This window comes from Grus americana, chromosome 8 (genome assembly GCF_028858705.1).
Source record: "Grus americana isolate bGruAme1 chromosome 8, bGruAme1.mat, whole genome shotgun sequence".
In the NCBI taxonomy this organism is placed as follows: Eukaryota; Metazoa; Chordata; class Aves; order Gruiformes; family Gruidae; genus Grus; species Grus americana.
The window spans coordinates 22,230,922-22,250,089 of NC_072859.1; the positions used below are offsets into that span (position 1 = coordinate 22,230,922).

Here is a 19,168-nt window from a genome sequence, read left to right on the forward strand (position 1 = left end):
TTTGGGTAGTGTAAATCTTGATGTATGAACGACGTGGGCAGCAGAACAATCCTGTTGGACCTTGCGCATTGAGGTCGTGCTAGGTTGGCACTTGGGCAGCTACTTACCAGTTGCCCAAGCAACTACAAACCTGTCTGCTTCTTCCTTGTATCTTCTCTTTGCAGGCGCTTTAAGCCCCTTTAAGCTCCTTTCACCCCTACTATTTGTGAAATTATCTATGGGAGGGGCAGAAAATTGCGAGAGTGGGGTTGGGTTTTACTTTTCTGGCCCTCTGGATGCTTTGGGCTTTTAAGAAGCCTGAAAAGATCGTGTTCAACACAATCATGGCCAGTGGTTTTTATGTAATACGACTCCTAGTCAGTCGGTTTGCCATAAAGTGACAAATGACAAACACTTGCTCTAAATATTTTTCATATAATTAATTTAAGCATAGTAAGATAAAGCAGTTTCATAGCAAATTACATTTATTGATAGCAAGTGAAAATTTATACATTTGATGCGAAATGACAAGTCTTGTCATATAGCCACTGATATATTTGTAACAAAGTTTATGTTGTTTGAAATATTCACTGCTCAAATAGAACACAAAATCTTCTGATGCTGATAGTTTGTCTATTTTAAAGTAACTTTTATTCTAAACTAATAAACATATAGTTTTTGATGTATTTCAAGGCACAGAGCTGAGTCCTGCTCTCTAATGAGCTCTTTACCATCCTTTTTAAGATTTTAGTGTATTGAACTGTGACAGTGCTGTACCGTGACTATGTGTCTTTATGGGGGCTTAGGTTTTGTGTTGTCTTTGTCCTTTCTCCACATATATGAATAGCATCTAACACAATAAAAGTACTAACACAGTCCTCAGGGGGGTGTAAAATGCAATGTAATTGGTAAGTCCAGAAGTGAGATTGCCCAGAGGAAGGTGTGGATGCCACACGTGTTGGGGCGATCCCAGGTGTCCACTCCAAAAAAAGGAACCCACCATCTGCTGTCCCCTGAAGGAGCACATTCTCTCTGATATGTTGTAAGAGCATGTAACTAAGTCCCAGTACCTCTGAGGGTTACTTTATTGAGGATCCTTAACGAAGCTGACTGTTTTGACTTTGTATTATCCAAACGATGTTAAGACCCGCTATGCAACATCAAGCACACGATACGTTCAGTGCCACGTTCTAAGTACAAGGCTGGGTACATATTGTGACATGTAAGACAACTTAAATTGTACAAATTAGTCAACAGCTGCTTTAAAGACTCTTGATTGTACACCTGGGCCTGTGTATTTCCACTTCTCCAAAACTTCCAGCATTAAGACAGATCCTCATTCTGCAATGACACCTTTAATGGCACGGTTGTCAGGATGTCTCTGGCTGCAGTTCTTGCACATCTGTTGCGTGACTCTCTCAGGCTCTGATCCTTCTTCAGCACAAGATACTCCTTTTCCTTGTGACAGGTTTCTCATTTCAGGTGCTTTTGGCATAACAACCCAGAATTTCTCCCTTGCCATCTTTTGAATCAATAACTTTAAAATAATATTGCTGTGCTCATCTGAATGCAGGTCTGAAACTGCAATCCAATGTAAGATGAATATCCAGGAGAAAAAAGGGGGAAAGAGGGACCTAACTGCCATCAGATTAGTTCACTGAAATTGTAACCTGGACTTCTCTTGTTATAATTTAAAAATGCACCCAAACATATGGTACAACTGTTATTATCAAAGAGATACTAAAAAAGGCAAAGAGGAGGGGAAAAACTTTTTGTCTGGAGACTTATAGAAGCCTGTTTCTTAATCTGCTGCTCAGCCTTCCCTTTTTTGGGTGATGTCTTCATTTTGGGGTGCTTTGTGGAGGTTCATATAAAAGGAAGGAAAAAAAAAATCCAGAAAAGACAGTCTAACCTCACAGCCAGCTCTTACCATCATGGGCTCGAGATGCTGTGCTCTTAAAAATGGCAAACTGCTGTCATCACACTTAGAAGCAGTTTCAGAGGTGACATTCTCCTGGCAAAGGTCATCTGCTGTTGTGCAAGGCAGGTTAGTACAACATTTTTTGTGAGATTGGAGTGCAGAGTGCATCAGCAAAGCTCCCTGAAACACATCAAATTATATTATCTTTTCAGTAAAGCAAGGAGGATAACAGGTTTCCAGGTTCTGGCATGGCTGATGAGAGTCAATGTCCGTCAGCAGTAATGCTCTGCATGAACGTTTACCCAACACGATGCAGAAAGTTTTCTATAGGGAATATCCCCTAAATAGCACCATATTTTACAATTTTTGTCCAAATTCATATTCTGTTCAGGACAAAACACATGGCTGCAGTGGGTTATAATTTCAGAGCAGTAACTGAACTTTTATCAAAAACTGTGGATGTCTATTACTGGGATCTAGGCAGGCAGATACTAAATGTGGATCAAATACAGTTACCTATGATAATGCACCGTTTGTGTGTATATACACGTTTATATATATATAGATGTGTGTGTGTACATATGCTGTTTTCTGTTGTCTAGAGCAAAACCCTGGTGACTGGTCACTGCCCTTTAGCAGTCAGCTCCACCTAGTCAGGCAGAAGATGAAGTGGGATGAGGAATGGCATACAGGAACGGTTTTGTTTGGAATTATGAAGGATAGTGCTACTAAGCACATCTCACCCTGAAAGACAAAATTTTGTAATACTCTTTCCTTACAGCCACTTTTTGAGTAAGAAAAGAGAATAAGTAAAACCACTTTTCATTTTAGTTTTATGTGGTCATATTATGATTTTTTTTCTCTGTACTGGTAGCTGTATTTTTTCAACTTGTCCTTGTTCATCACTCGTGCAAATTCAGCTGTCATACAAATGCCATCACAGGTTAGTGCATGCCTCGTGTGTCAGCATTAACTGTGACTCTTGGAGGTATTTTAAAAGTAGTGCTGAGTAAATACAGCCATATCAGATGATTTTTTTTTGGGGGGGCAGGGGTGAAGAGAGAATGTTGTAATGAAAACAACACTGGATTTTTCCCCTTTAAAGGTTATAGGATATGCGTAAGAGAGAAAAATCTTTTTCCCCCAGAAAAAAATGTTTTGTTGGGCATTTTGTTACATACTCATGTTTTACCATTAAAGTTTTAATTTGGAACCTTTTTTAAGCAATAAAAATGATATTTTGAAAGTGAAAACGTCAATATTTCTTGAATTAAATAATCTGACAATGCAGTGATTGGACACTCCTTAGATTCTATTCCAAAATTTTTTTTTTGTTCAAGCACTTCATGGAGCTGGTCTTGTCCCTCCAATTTTTTTTCTTACTTAAAATGAATGACCAAACTAAAACTGTAATATGTAGATAAAAAGTGAATCTTAGTGTTTCAAGGTAGAGAATTTTTTTTATGACAACAAATAAGTATTTAGTTGATTGATTTCTATAGATCCAACAGTTTAGTAGAAATATGCATTAAACTCACAATATGACTTGAGGACAGAAAGTGCCATGATGATGTTTTCGCATTAGTGAATGATTAAAGCCAGGTTAATGTGCCCTTGGTATTGAGGGGAAAAGGAGGAGTAGGGTGCAGTAGGAGTGGGTGCTGTGGTGAAATAAAGAAAACAAAAAGTAAGGGACAAGTAATGTTTTCTTATAAAGCCCCTTGCATTTGTGCGTGAAACTTCAGTACTGATATGAATAGATGAACGGCAATGCTGATGTTTCAAATCTCTTCAAACCAGGAATATTTCCAGTAAATATACTTGTGAACAGCATCTTGAAAAATTGTCCTGGTTTTGTGTGTTGTTAGGGCTTTTTGGACAGGGAGGAGGCAAAAAGCTGGAAGGGAAAAGATTCTCCACTGATAGATGGGTGTCTTTCAACTGAAGTCAGTGGAGTTTGGTTACATTAACTGAACAATTGACCCTTGTGCTGTAACCAGAAGGTTTAGCTCTGATATTTGTAGGGCTATCATCTCGTGTATCTATTGATGAGAGAGATTGAGACAGACAGTATGGTAAAAATCTCTGTGTATGCGGCCTGTCTTTATTGAGATATCTGGGAGAAAGCTGTCCAAAGATGAGAGATGGAGTTATCCACAGCAATGAATCAAAGTGTGTTGAATCGTGGTGTCTAGCCTTCATTCCTGCAGTATCTCTGTCCTGCACCGCCCTGTCTGGCAGCTCTCTGCTCCTGTTCCAGGGATGGGATGCAAAGCTACAGTGCCAGAATGTGAACAAGTCTGCAGGTGACCAAAAAACAGCCAAAAATTCAGCTATCCAGACTGTCATTTAACATGGAAAAAAAAAAAAAATGCCCAAATCATGGGTACAGTCCAATGAATGACAGATAAAGTATGACCCCTTCTGAGGGGTTTCGTGCCTTTTTAACACGAAGGCCATGAAGAGCTGGTCCTGGTCCCAGTGCCTGGGGGGGGGCAGGGCTGTACCCATCGCTTCTGTATCGCCTGTCCCTGAGGCTGCTCAGGACTGGGACGGGTACGGGCACTGAGGAGGGTAGCTGACAGCAGCCAAAATGCAGTAATATTTCAGATACATCTTTCGGTCTACTCCAGTAGCAGTTCTGCATGTGATGTACCTGTGGGCAGGAGGGCGGCATGCAGCCAGGTATGTCAGCGTTATTCCCGCTAGGGTTTTGTCTGTATCAAAGTTTCTCAGGTGTGACAGGTTTACATCCACTCTGCATCACCAAAGAGATGGGTATCTGTCCTAAAATGTACCCTTGCTATTAGAAAAGGCATATAAGCTACTGCAAAGTGATGTTGCATTAATTAGAAGAATATAATCGCTTGTTCCTAAAACGTAGCTTTCAGTTTTAGCTTATTTCAGATTAACTGGTTTAGCTCTGTACTTTTCAGGCCATTAGAGGAAAGCAGCAATTTGCAGCAATAGAGTGTAACCAAATATCATTCTCCAAATTACTCTTATTACACGCAGTTGGGCCACAGGTTAGTGGAGAGAGAGAGATGAGTTTACAATTGGCAAAGTTTATAGAAATGTGGGTCCCCTTATGTGCACAAAAAAAGTGAGGCATATGGTTTTAATTACAAGTCTTCCAGATAGTAAATTACAGTAAGATGTGACATCTAAGGGAAAAAGCTGACTGCTACTACAGCTGAAATGCAGGCCATGCCACTGCACTGCATCTTGTTACAGGAGATATAATTTGATATAACCGTATCCCAGAATCCTGTAACTGATTATATTTGGTCATGTTTTCTCATAAATGAAGGGGGACAAGATTAGTGGTGGGTGAACCTCCAGTAGTTTAGAGGTTTGGATCAGCAAAGCTTAATCCTAAAATGTCTTACTGCTTACTTGAGCCCTTTGATGTATTTTTTCTTCTGTCCGTTTCTGCGCAGTGCCCTTCCTTTCTACTCATCCAGCCTAATCCTCCCATCCATCAGTTCCATTGTTTCCAGCTTCGTACAGCAAGCATTGTCTGCCCACCTGCATTCCCAAACTGGGGTGTGAGCCCCACTTGCTGCTCCCACCTGTACTGGTTTTCTTGCTTTCTTTTGGCCTTTTCTGTGGTGGTTTCAAAGGGTCTGGTCTTCCCAGCTGTCTCCCTGGCAATTCCTGGGCAAAGGAAGGTGCTACAGTTGACCCGAGACTATGGTGCACAGAAAGGAACAAGCACTAGGACCCCCTTTTTTTTGGGTGGAAAACATTGGCTGAGGGAAGCAAAACATGGATAGCATTGGAAAACTGAAAGAGGGAATACACAGTCAGAGAAGAGACAGAAAAGAATGGATGTATAGAGATATGTAGGGGAATGAGGAGGAAAAATGTTGGAGGCACAGGCAATGAAACGCTGGCCAAGAATAGGTGATTTTACTGCATGAACTAGAAAGGGATTCATTATCCAGTGTAATGTGTATGCCGTGTTAGACAGTTACCATTGTGGCTTTGATTTGAAAATACTTTGGTTGAAAGAAATATGAATGTTAGCAGTTCTGGTAAGAATAATCGACTTGCGTAGCAGAATCTGCACAGGAAATTGTATTTTGTTAAAGCACAGAGCGTAGATCTGAGGTTCTCAAGCTACAAAATTCCTGATTTACACTGTGACCACAATTGGCTACACCAAATACCATGCATCAGTTTAATGATATAAAGTTTACCCTAGCCAGTGTTCAGGACAAAGGCAGTCAGTCTGTAATGCTGACATAGCAGTGCTAAATCCTCTGTACCACAACATGGTACACCACACTTACCGTTTGGGAAGGATTCCTTTGAGCTTGGGAGTTTTGTTTGCTTGTTTGCTTTTACTTTCGCTGTTATAACAGAGAAGCCGAGACTTTGACCAATGTGGTATGACAAGTATTTGTTATCACATTTCACTGCCCTGCAATGGTAGTTCAAATAAAATCCAGATTTTGCATGCTCAGCCCATCCAGGCTGAACGCTTCCATCTGTGGCATCCTTCCACCGTAGTCAGCGTGATGTGTTAGGAGAGTTTGCGTGTATGTGAAGAGCCAGGTTTTTGCAAGGGAGTCTTGGATTTTCAGTTAAGGGTATCTGACATTCCCCAAAACTACTAACCGAAGTCCACAACCACACCGTGGCATACCGCTGTTCAAAGCCTAACCCAAACATGAACAAACTTCATCGAATCCAAACATTTGAGATGGGTATCCAAGTGCTTTTGTCTTCTGTTTTTGTTTCTCTGTCACAAGCAAGGAATGATTGCTACATGACAGGTAGTCTCACTAGCAGAAACACAATAAGAAATATTAAAGAAAAGTTTTGATTGTCTGTCAGCACGTCCCCTTAGGAAAAACTGCCACATAATAGCTGACACCGGTCCTGGCTCCACACACTTATGCCATTTGATTTGATGTGAAGAACAGTGAGTTGCAGCTGGCAGATATTACTGCAATATTGAAGTATTTTACAGAGTAATGGTACACACAGGCAGTATGGCATATTCCTAACGGTTTCTGTGTACTTTCAGTTCGACAGTACGGCTGTGTGTACAGATACTGAAGCGTTCTCTGCATTTAATTGACAAGATCTCTGCAGTGCTACAGCACGTTATTTTCCTTACCACTGCTCAGGTAGACTGACAATGGACGTATAATGAGAATAAATTAGTTATAGACCACATAGGCCATATCAAAACCTTCAGAAGTGTGTGGAGTAAGATTAAAAGCCTGAAATTTCATGAGAGGATGTTTGTGTAAGTTTTCTGAGGAGGCTGTGAAGGTACCCTGCGCACAGCCAGCCCTCAGTACTTCAGTGTTGGAGGAAAGCAGAGACTGTGAAGCCAAAGAGCAACAAAGTTTAACAAACCTTGTGTTGACTTAACATGTGGTTTTTAACACACCTTACTGTAAAATGTTCACCTTGAACTTAATTTTTTTTTTAATCTGGAGCATAACTTACATGCTCCCTGATGATGGTCAGCAGTATAGATCGTTTCCTTTATCAAGTATTTCAGTAGAGTATTTGGCATCTACCAGCTCAATTTAAGACTTTCAGTTACATAAATTATTCTGAAGGACTTCAGTCAACTTTTCAGAATATTTGAGAAATCTACTTCAAAATGTGACCAAGCATTGTAGAGTTTAAGATGCTTTTTTCTTTGAATTGTACTTAAAATGCTCAGAGCAACCTATTGATGTCATCTGCTCTGAGCAACTCATGCACTGGCAAATAAGCCTTGCTATGGTGGAAGTGTTCTCTCAAGATAAGTCAAGTATTGTGGCTTTCAAAGGTCAAACTTTTAATGGAGCTTATTCTGTTTTACTGTTTGAAAATAGAAATAAAATAAGGCTACAATGAGCATCCAACACTTAATCAGATGCTGTTCTCTCAGCATTCATACAGTGTTTGTTTTGGTAAGCTACTTTCCAAGTCTGAAAGCCAGAAAACCTGTGAGAGAAAAGAGAGGAAAGGAATCTAGAGATAGCAGAAAGGTCAATAATACTTTTTATCTTAAGAAGCTATGGGAGCCGCACACTTTTGGTATTTGTGGAGGAGTAGGCGAGGAGGAATTAAAAGGAGATTACCTATTTGTATCATTCTGAAGCCTCAAAATTTTGAATTTTTCATAAATTCAGAGGTATGTTAGAGGAACAGTATAGCTAAGTGCAAGTATGCATTGCTAGTTTGGGCAGGATCAAATAATAGCCAAGCATCGGAGTGTTTCTTAGGGCACACGCAGTGGCTCCTGATCTGGTATGGAGTGAATGGATGTTGACATGAGAGAAGGGGTGAGACCTGCTGAGGAAACTCTGTTGTCCTCCAGCGGGTTACAGGAGCACCAGGAGGCCTCAGGGCAGAGTGGAATGGCCTGTCCACAGGAGCTGCTGATGCTAGAAAAAGTTTCCCTTCACCCTAAGAAAGAAGGAATGTTGAAATTTTAAGGTTTGGGTTCATTACAAAAGTTTAAAAAATAAAAATACTTGAAATACTTAACTTTATATCAACTCTTGTTACATTAAAACAAGTTGAAATACTACCTCAACAAGTTGTTTCAATAATGAGCCATCAAAAATTTAGAAGAAATCAATGTACAGCTGTGAAAAGTTTCAATTTTATCAAATCATCATTTTCTGGTGGAAAAACTGTTCCGCTGGAAAAACTTCTGCAGGCTTCAGTTGAAAAATCCCTGGACAATTATACAGTCCAATAGCTCAGCAAGAGTGTCTCTCCTGCCATTTTATATTCTTTTGATGAAAGCTCCTACCTCCTATGGTTTTTGCAGTTTATTCTTCTACTTTTGCAGTGTATCTGGTCAATAGAAGAACTGCTCTTTCCAAATGCAAGAGAATACTCAAAAAAAAAAAAAAGATAAATCTATGGGTATCTGTTTCAACTGTGCATGAAGTCTCCTTGGGCTGACACCTTTCTTTGTGTTGTCCTATGGGAAAGCAAGTTTTAAGGCCAAATGTTCATGCAAAGGAAGTTTATAAATGACATGGGAAGATGCTTGTAGGGAGAATATAGCTTCACTCCCTCACTGAACAGAATAGACTCCCCTGACACAGCTGAGCAACCACAGCTAACCAATGCTGTTGCGAACCAATATATATTACCATATTTTTGAGTAAATAATTTATGAGACTGTAGAAAGGGGAGAAGTAACTTGAATAAATCAAGGGAAAGTGACTGTCTCAGAATGCAGGGGAAAAATCCCATTAAATTGGACAGTTAAATAATTTTGAACTACTTGCTAACATCTGGAGTTTTTATACATGTTTATGCAGTGTTTATTAAGGATGTTCAGATTTCTTAGAGCAAATCCTATATAGAAATTAGTAGTTTAATCACAATGTTACCTGTAAAACTTTGTCTATCAGTTTGCCAAGTGCCCACATGCCATCTTTCTCAAGAAAATGATTCCTTAAATCTCTTACTATCAAACAAAAGCACTTAATGATTTTTTCATTAATTGTTCAATTGATTCATCTGTATGGGAAGGATATTTTAAATGCAGTATTTCTGTTTAATTACCTCTTCCCAATGCTATTAAATGTGTATCAATTTATCTGACTTTTTTCAACAAAAGTGAATGTTCTACTGAATATGGAAATTCATTTTAGAAATGGCTTTTTCCTTCTGGAAAAAAACTGGCAGAAATGGGAAAAGTTCAAATATCAGAAGCTTTGTTCTTAGACTAGCGGAGAAAAAACACAAACAATACAACTATCATGTGAATGTCACACGCTCCAGGCTTAGCTCTGCGTAATTCTGGAGAGAGGCTTTAATTTCAGTTTGTGTAGATAACTAGCTGTTAGGGAAGAAATGAAGGGAGAAACTGACTCTGCGGCCAGGCTTGGGCACTCTTCTGTGATGTGGAAGACCTTCCTCAGGCCATTAGATGCAGGAGATGTTCGCACAGAGCAGATGCTTCCTCCCAGCAAGGGAAGCCCGCTCGCTTGTGAGGCCCAGCTGCTTCAGGAGAAGTCAAGTGTCGGGCTCACAACACGGAGTTGCTGAGCTGGAAACCAGGATGCCGAGGGACTCGCGTTCAGACCAAACAGGACAGGCAACCTGGGGCACCACTTCATTGTCTTAAAGAAGTGGGAGCAACGGGAAAGCTTTGAGACCAGTGGGTAGTGTGCCGTACAAGATCGTCTCACCAGCCTCTGAGCAGGCTGAAGAGAGAAAAATTAAACCCCTACCAGCAAACACAGTCCTGCCAAAGAAGAGATCAGTCTGGCCTTGAGCTACGGGGTATACAGCAAGGAAGTAGAGACAAGGTGGATTTCTCAGGGGCTTCCTCTTACCCGTGCTGTAGGATAGAGGGGGTTTTACCTACTCGGTGTATATCACTAGAAGTTTGTTGTGACCATTTTCTTTGTAATGGTGCTATTTATCAAGAGGAAAGATGTCAGGTGCTCTGGGGCTGGAGGTAAATTCAAGGGGATAATGTGTTCAAGATATGAAGTCCTGTGAAGGTACACAGCACCGGCAGTGAGACAGCAACCGAGAACCTCAGGGCTGTTGCTGTAAGCAAGTGACAAGCACAGGAAAGTCAACCAGAAAGATGACTACCAGTCCCACTCCAAGCACCAGAGCAAAGTCTTGCAACTGGCAGCAAGTCAGGGAAATACCTGCTGGAGGCCACGTCCTGTATGTGAGAATGGCCTGATGTCCACAGGGACAAGGAGACTGGATGTGGTTGAAGATCACATTTTCTCAAATTAATTATTCACCCTGGGTTATTCATCTGACTAAACTCAAGAGTAACAATTGCCTTTTTAAAGCTGTGTGAGCTCCTAATCATCTGATCAGATGGCAAGAAAAAATTTGAATATGCAGGCAAAAGTTAAAATATTGTCTTCAGTCTTCACAGAAGCACATACGCTGACTCCCAGGTGAATAAAGCACTTGCTATGTGCACATCTTATGATCTGCTATTTGGTCTGATAATATTCACACTGAACACTTTTATACTGGTCTTGATGTACTGCTAACCATCATAATATTATAAGGAGCATATAAGCTTAGTACACTTGAACTGAAAAATATAGTGAATAATGCAATATGTAGTAGCTTACCTTTTCAGTAGAGAATGATTAGAACAAAAATCTCCTACTTATGCTTGGATTCATGGCAACTGTACACACATACACTGCTGCCTCCATAAATACTGACCTGGCTTGCGCTTCAGCGAGATGAACTGTGAAGCAGGTACTACTGTTGCATGAGAGTGGTGCAAGACATGCTGTAGAATGAGTTAAAGGACACTTGGCCATCACAGCTGATTCCACATCTTCACTTCACATCCCTCTGTCCTTCCTGGGTACCATCTCATTGGTTTTGAATTATCATGTTTAACCTCAACGAGCTGCCAGCGTTGATTCTGCAGGTTCACCGTGCTGCTCAGTTCAGCTGCAGGGCTTACAACAGGAGAAAAGCCGGGGGGAGGGGAGGAGACACCAAAATCTTTGCTGTAGGAAGTGAGGATATCAATCAAATGCTGCAGTTGTTAGCTGTACTACTTACCCCTCTGTGCTGGGGAGACTGTCCCCAGTTTGCCATATAATTTGTAGGTGCATAAGAAGAGATGGTCCTTGCCTCATAGAAAAGATAAAATCAGTGGAATTTCTTTTAAAGTGTTCTTCTGACAATAGTTATAATAATAAACTCTGAGAGAACTAAATCTTTTTCATAAGAGAAACCACTATGACTCGATATTAATAGCCAGCATGTGTGTTAAATGCAGCTAGGAAATTATTGATATTTCCAATTGCTTAGTGTGAGTTATTCTGTAGGTTTTAGTTCAGTTTCTTTTGGATGTACTCATGCAATAATGTCTTGTAACAAAAATCTGTGCCTTGTGTTTGAAGCCCCAGGAAAGCTCCTGTTGCGTCTCCTGTCTTGGAGATTGTGTGCCGTGCTAGATTCTCCAAATGATCTGTGGGGCAAATATTTCTGTCAGCTTACCTCATACATCTAGTGAAATGAACACATGAGAAGAGAGAAATCATTTCCAACTTCTTCATTTCCACACCAGCCTATGACCATTAATCCTCACCTTCAGCCTGCTTACAGTGTGTTATTCCTCCTCATGTGCTGGCCTGGGGACAAAGGAAGCCAAATCCTATTTTAAAAACAGATGGCCAGACCCATATACTTAATAAAACATTAAGCAGAAGTCAGTATGAATACACACCATTCCAACAGCTTTACCTTTTGACGCTTGCTGGAGATCTCTCTCCTGGGCATACTGCGTAGCATGTATTTTGAATGCTCTCTGGATGCTCCTAGCTGTCCCTCCTTCTCTCCTTTTCAAAACACCTTGTTAAATTAAGAGCTTTTTCCAGTTCTGAAATGTTGGTATCTCTGAGTTAGCTAACCAGACTCCACTTAAAACTAGAATAAGTAAGTGCTTCTGAGATAAAAATCAGCTTCTCTTGAGAGCATGCTGGGTCTTAAGCTTAGGACAGTTGTTGAAGTGCTAATTCCTGACCTTGGACTGTAATGGACTCTAGTTGAGGTGTCAGTGGCCATGATTTATAGGGAAATACATTTAGCAGTTGAACTAATTTATAGCTATTGGGGAAGAACTCTCTTATTTGCAGACTTTAAAGATGTTTATAAACATTATTTCCTATCCTTTGTATGGGCAAACTCTGCAGTCTTACAGTCCCTGCAGAAAAGTCAGCCCCATCTCATCTGGCTTATCCACTATGGTTTCTCTTCTATCCGCTTCTTTTTCAAACTTTTTTTGCTTTTAGACACATTCAGGTTTTATAACTGTCAGCAAGAAGGAAAAAAGATCCAAAAAACCCACAAAACCAAAACAAGTGTATGTGTGAAATAAAATGGTCTAGAGGAAACCTGAGAGTGAAATATTTGCTAAGAGACAGCGACTTTGCAACTCTGGAACTAAAAAAATCAGTCTGGAAGCAAGTAATATGTCCGTGAATGTAGAAAGTAGGGACCTGGAAGAAAGGAGGGACCCAGCCTTGACAGCAAAGAGAAGAACAGAATGACAGAGCTGATTTAATTTTTTTTTTTTCTCTTGCATTTCCAAAGCTTGTCTTGAGCTAGAAAATAGTTTCTTTCTTAGCACTTCTGTCCTTCATTCAGCAAATATTTTGTCTGGCTGCCTCGTGTTTGCTTCTCTCTTGAGCAAGCAGAAACTACGCCATCAGCTCTGGAAACAGTCTCAGGCGCTGGCTAACACATCAGCTGACGTTTAGGTCACAAGTTTTGGGGAGCTCAGATTCAGAGGATGTTTTTACAGCAAAGAGGGAGATAACACTCATTCCACTGCTGACTCTACCACTTGCTTTTGTAGGTAGGTATTTCAAGTTAGCCTCTGTGCAGAGGAGAGCGCCTTTCATTATGAAAACAGACTGATGGAAATGTGTCCGTTTAACATGAGCAATCTGGCGCTTGCCTTTGCATGTTAACTGAGCTCTGTTCAGGGTGCGATACCGGTGTCTGTAACAACACAACAAGAAAAAAATATCATTAGTGCTATGTGATGGATTTGGTTGTTGAAATAGATACACTTGCCTTGATTTATCACACGGTTGCCTAAACCTCCTGTGATGCTGCTGCCCAGCTCAAATCCCTCTTGAAAACTAATCTGCTATCAAAGTGAGTATATTCCAAGCAGCCTGCGTGTCACACACCAGGGCTCGCACTTCGGGGCTCGGGCACAGCTGTAAGAGCTGGCCGAGTCTGTGCAGTGGGAGACTGAAAAACCTTCTCTAGGAAGGAGAGGTACAGAAATGTCATTAAGTGTTTAAAGAAATAGAAGAGTGATCCCAGGAGAAGAAACATCTAAACTATTGCTAGTATGTAAAAGTGAAACTTGTGCAGGTACCACTTTAACAGTTTTGCATCCATATTCTGCAGAAATGGGGTCAAAAAGACTCAATTTTTGTGCTAGCGTGCCATGGCAAATACAATTGAAAGCAGACAGGAGGACTAGGACTGAAGTGCAGTGAATGCTAAGAAGTGGTCAGGGATTTTTAATTGAAATTGTTTTCCCCTGTACTTTAGGGAAACTGTGTTTCTCTGAGAAAACTGAGATTCTGCCGAAATCTTGATTTACCATTAGAAGAATAATTCCAATTTGTCAAAAAATCAGGAAAAACCCAAACTTTTCTTTTCATTAGTTTGACACAGATAGCTGTCAGTTTGAGTCACCACAGTATCTCGTGTTAGTTAAAGTGCAACGCTTTAATGTTCCTGGCGTTTTGGTGCATCATCCTGAGAAAGGAAAATGCAGTACAATAACAAAGCAGTAGTGTGCTAATAATGTGCATCATACTTCAGTGACACAGATTTGCACTGAAATGACTCCGTTTTGCTTGGCCTAATTGAATCATAACATTTCAATGCTGGCATATCACATTTTGTTTTTAAAAGAAAAATAAACCCAAAACATTATTTCTGAATTTCTTTTTTTCCATTCTCAACAGAAATATTCTTGAAGAAAGCAAGCAACTTTTCATCCTGATTCAGGGAGAAAAGTCAGAAATTTCCCATGCGGCAGAAATTCAGATTTTTATTATTATTTGTCTTTGAGCAGCATGAGTCAAGATCCACTTCTTGCCAGATAATACAGTGGATAAACATTGGCACTGCTTTTACATAGTGGAGTCAGTGTTAAGTGATTTTGGTGTTTTAGTTGGCTTGGTTTTGCTCAGTGTTACGTGTTGGGGGGAGTATTTTAGTGTAAGTGATACTTGACGTTTCTACCAGTTTTAACTGTGAATGAATGAATCAAACTTTAGAGGGATATTACTCTGAAGGAGATAAGATTATGATATGCCTTTTCTTTAGGCCACCCAGACTCTATACCCTATAAAGTGTGCATTATAGAATACCCTTCTTATCCCTCTACTCTCACCTCGCTGCTACATCCAGCCTGAAACCCTTCTTACTACTCAAAAAAAGCCAGGAAGTTTGAAGAAGAGGAGCTGATAGCCATCTCAAATGTTGTTAAAAGTGAGCACTTATTAATATTTTAAATAACTGAATATATTGCAAGTTCTGAAGAATTGAAATTAGTTTTAAAGGCTCTATAGATCAAATTAATTTCTTGAGTAGAACTAGAAATGTCCCTTTCAAGATAAGAAGCCACTGGAAAATCTCCTTGATACTTTTCTAATTCTTCTCAATACTTTTCTTATTCTTCTCTTTCACTGAAGGAGATTTATCTTTTATTTAAATAGCACTAGATACATTTCACATTGAAAACTAACTTCAAAAGTACAGAGCTGTCTTCTTACCATCAATTATTAGAGCCCTCCAGGTGTTTAGTCTTCTACAAAATTACAGAGAACTTACGGGTTTTGACAGATTCAGCAGGGTTTATATAGGCAAGAAATTCACCTTCAACCTCAGGAGACCTTTCTGCTCACGGCAAGCTGATTTGTATATTTTTTTAACTGTCCTCCTCCTCTCAGGCCTATATTCCCTATATGTTTATCTATAAACCAGGAATACATTCAAGATTCCATAAAGATCTCAATAAGGAGCATTACTGACTTATTTTCCTGAAATTGTCGCAATGTAAACCTCTTGCAAATGGCAAATGTAAAGATTTGCATAACGATCATTAAAGGGAAGAGGCTGTGGGATGTGCTGCCCTTGTTGCAACCGGAGTTAGGAAGGGGTGATGCTCTCCGCTCGCCCAAGGACAGCCCGGCCGAGTACTGGGGGGATAAATACAGGTGGTTTCTGAGAGACGAGGGCTCATAGCGCTGCTGCAGACACAACACCTCTGCAAATCAATTCGGACTTGTATTCTCTTCTATACTATTTCTTTCTGAGATTTATTTCAGCTGAATGGCTGCCAGTGCTCTCTTTATTACTGTCTCTTGGAGCCTACAGCCACTTTAGGCAACCAGCCCTGTCGAACTCTGTCTTCAGCTTGTTTTGAAGTTGTTTTGGCTGAAGGAGGAACCAGTGATTGTAGAAAAAGCCTCTTTTTCTCCAAGCCATTGCTGGGCTTTAAATTTTCTAACGCTGGAAACGGATCAGACAAAGGGGGAGGGGGGAAGCCCCCCAAAGCCCTTCTCTAGGACTGCTCTGCCTCCACCCCCAGGCCAGGCTATCTGTGAAGAGCAGGTTGTAGCTGAGGCACAGCATCTTCTAACCGCGCGCCAGCAGCATCCGCAGAGCCCTGGCACGAGCATGCTAATGTCTTTGGGGTGGTTACTTTATCTTCATCTAAAATGCAATTAAACAGAACAAATATTGTGAGGAAATGGACAAGATTTTACATTTGCATACAAAAATTAGGGGGAAGATCTTTTCATCACGTTATAAATTTTATATAAACATTTTGGAAGGGAAATGATATGTGGCGATAATATAGACTGATATAATGAAATAACTGGAATAATGGTATTGTTGTCCATGGGGTCAAAAATTGTTCCCAGAAAAGAATTAATAATTTATGAAAGTGTTTATCCCTGTAATTAAATACTGGAATTGGGAGCCACTTCCAGCCTGCTTGTTTTAGTCTGCAAAAATTAGTCCTAAACTCTATAAACAGAAACTTGCATGAAAAAGTACCTTTAGAAGGTTATTATATTTTCTGCTTAAAGAAAAAGGCTCCGATGCTCTGATTTAGAATGGGATGAGCCTTATTTTCAACCAAAATTCTGCATGAAGATAAGGGAAACCATAGGATTTGTCATGGAACAAGGAACAGATCTATGCTTTTGTACTTCTAGTGCAGTTGTATTTAATGGAAATAACATTTTTTTTTAACAAGTCTAAGGTCTGTAGTTCTAGGCACTGTCAGATGGAGCAAACCTACCCAGCTATTGATACACATGACAAAGCTCCTGGTTAGGTCTTCTCTGAGCTTGAATGAGGCATTTTCTGCATAAGGTCACAGAACTAAAATTGTAATAAAGACAGTAATATTGAATAGTACTTTTCTAGGAGCATCATCTGAGCCAGTTTCCCTTATACAGCTCTTTAAATATGCCAGGAGTTTAATTCTAATCCAGAGTAAAGGGATGAATTCCCATTTCAATGAACTTTGCTGGATGAATGCAAAAGCAAAGGCTTAGCTTTTGGCAGGCTACCGCCCATATTTTTTCTGCTTAACATTAATGAGTTTGATATTAGCATAATATAACCACTGCATTTCATTTTGAACCTGAATAATTAAAAAAAAAAAAAAAAGAAAAGCTGGAGGCAGAGGGAGAATGGGGGAAGAGGAAAATGGCTTGAAATACAATCTGCCCTGATTTCAACTCTTAGGTACTAATCTTTCTTGGCAAGCAGAATACACAGAATTTTTGTGTGCTGCTGAATGTGTAAGCACAGAGCACAGGTAAGCGGGGAAAAAACATGAATTCCCTCTTGCCCTTGAACAATTGGCCAAGCAGGTCAGCCCTGTGATTCCTTATGCCCCATAAATCCACACAAAGGTAGGCACGGGGGAGGGCTTCTTCTCTAAATAGCTGAGAAATATGAATAGCAAGAGGGCTTGAAAACACTGTGTGCCTACGGGAGCAGTGAAGAAATGCTAAAGGACTGAATCCCTCATGCTGCCTCTGGGTCTGGAAGACCATGAGGTTGAATACGATACTGTGGGAGCCACACGTACTCACATAATATCTGCATAGATCACCAACGTGCTCAGGTCCTCAGTGAGCTTGGTAGTAAGTCATGTCCTTCCTCATTACCACCACAGAAACACACGATTAAAAGTGTCGCAACTGGGCACTATTAAAAAAAATCTCTTTTTGTCCGGCGAGCACTAAGATACAGCTATGGGGTCATCATACAAAAGCAATCCGTTACTCTGATTAGCGTAACACTTAAAGGCCAGCTTGCACATTAACTATTTTAATTGTCAACTACAACAGCACTGTGGTGTAACATTAAAGGTGCTCTAAAGTTTGCTATTTGCTGACGGTGCATGACAGTTCTGCAGACCATAACACTTTCACAAATGCTCTGAGGCAGGCTATATATATATAATTTTTTTTTTCTGTGTAGTTTGAATTAACATGAGTTTGTCTGAGAGAAGTCCAGATGGCTGGATTGTTATTAGTCACCCACACATACTGTTCTCCTGTAGAAAGAATGAAAATTTAAGTTCTGAAAAATAAGGATGAGGTTGGTTTGTGTTTGGGGTTTTTCTTGGTATTTTTTAAATGTGATTCCATCAATTACACAATGAAAATGTTATTTTTCTTTAACTTGAATGAAACTCCAAGGAAGCTGCTCTAGCTTTATTTAGTAGTTGCCCAGTCCCCTTCCCCATAAACAGTCATATGTTTGGTGTCGCTCTCCTCAGCTGCCTTTGGATGTTTTCCTGAATAAGTCTTATATTTTCATATTCCCTTAACCCTTAAAGGTTAGAGGCAATTTGCCAAGCAGCCTGCTGCTTGTTTTCCTGCCCTCCGGCAATGGTCTGCCTCTGACTCCTGCATCTTCCTGCGTCACCACCTGGGACAACATGAAGTGGCCGTATTTCCTTAAAGCACGGAGTAAATCCTAGTGGTGGATTTCTCTCTCTGAATCCCACCGGTGTCCTCTGAGGTAACCCTCCCCCATCAGGTCTCTTTCATCCCCTTTTCTCTTTGGCAAGCCTATAGTTAGATTATTTTTATTTTTTTTAAAAAACCATCATTATGAGGTCAAACAGGCCAGTCAATACCTGCTGGGGCTGCTTGCTGCTCCTGCAGTCAGATCTAGCCTTCTGCCACCACACATCCTATAAAACTCTTTTTATTTTTTTTTTATTGGTGATAGTATTTGAATTCAGAGTTTGCTCTGTAGTTTTTTAGTCTTGATGAGATTATGGAAGAGATTTTTCAAAGGCATAAACAAGACTTATATGTCTAAGTCCCGTTGGCTTTCAGCGGGAATGGTCGGTGCCAGAAGCATTTTGTGCCCTTGACAATCTTTCCCTATTTCTTAAACAAAGATGGTACAAATAAAAGGCTCTTTCATTTTAGAGGAATGTGTAGACATCATAAATTAAGGCTTAGATAGATAAACAATTTAAATCCAGTATGCTTTGTAGTGAAACTGTGCCCCGGAGTGCACGGTGTGCTGAGACCCGGAGCATGCTTAATGCAACAGCAGTCAGGGCCTTTGCTGATTTACGGCCAGATGTGCGGGGCACACGAGGATCCCCTAATGCAGGGAGAGGGGCTGAGCAAGGAGCTGGCTGGGGTGGGACAGAGAGAACCCACCAGGGACAGGGACGTGGCAGGTGTCCAGTGTGAGGAAATGGAA

General features: G+C 40.4%; 1 protein-coding gene and 1 long non-coding RNA gene across 4 annotated transcripts in view; one reads left to right on the forward strand and one right to left on the reverse strand.

The window, feature by feature from the left end:
• Nucleotides 1–19,168, forward strand: part of ADGRL4 (adhesion G protein-coupled receptor L4) — a 162,263-nt gene that overhangs the window by 6,313 nt on the left and 136,782 nt on the right. The window lies entirely within an intron of this gene.
• Nucleotides 566–17,684, reverse strand: LOC129209223 (uncharacterized). Of its 2 annotated transcripts, none has more exons than XR_008578018.1 (3): nucleotides 17,530–17,684; nucleotides 11,087–12,012; nucleotides 566–8,320 (listed from the first exon to the last, which is right to left on the reverse strand). It is a non-coding gene; the product is annotated as an uncharacterized LOC129209223 (long non-coding RNA). The 2 variants fall into 2 exon arrangements; XR_008578019.1 differs by lacking the exon at nucleotides 17,530–17,684 and adding an exon at nucleotides 12,125–12,202.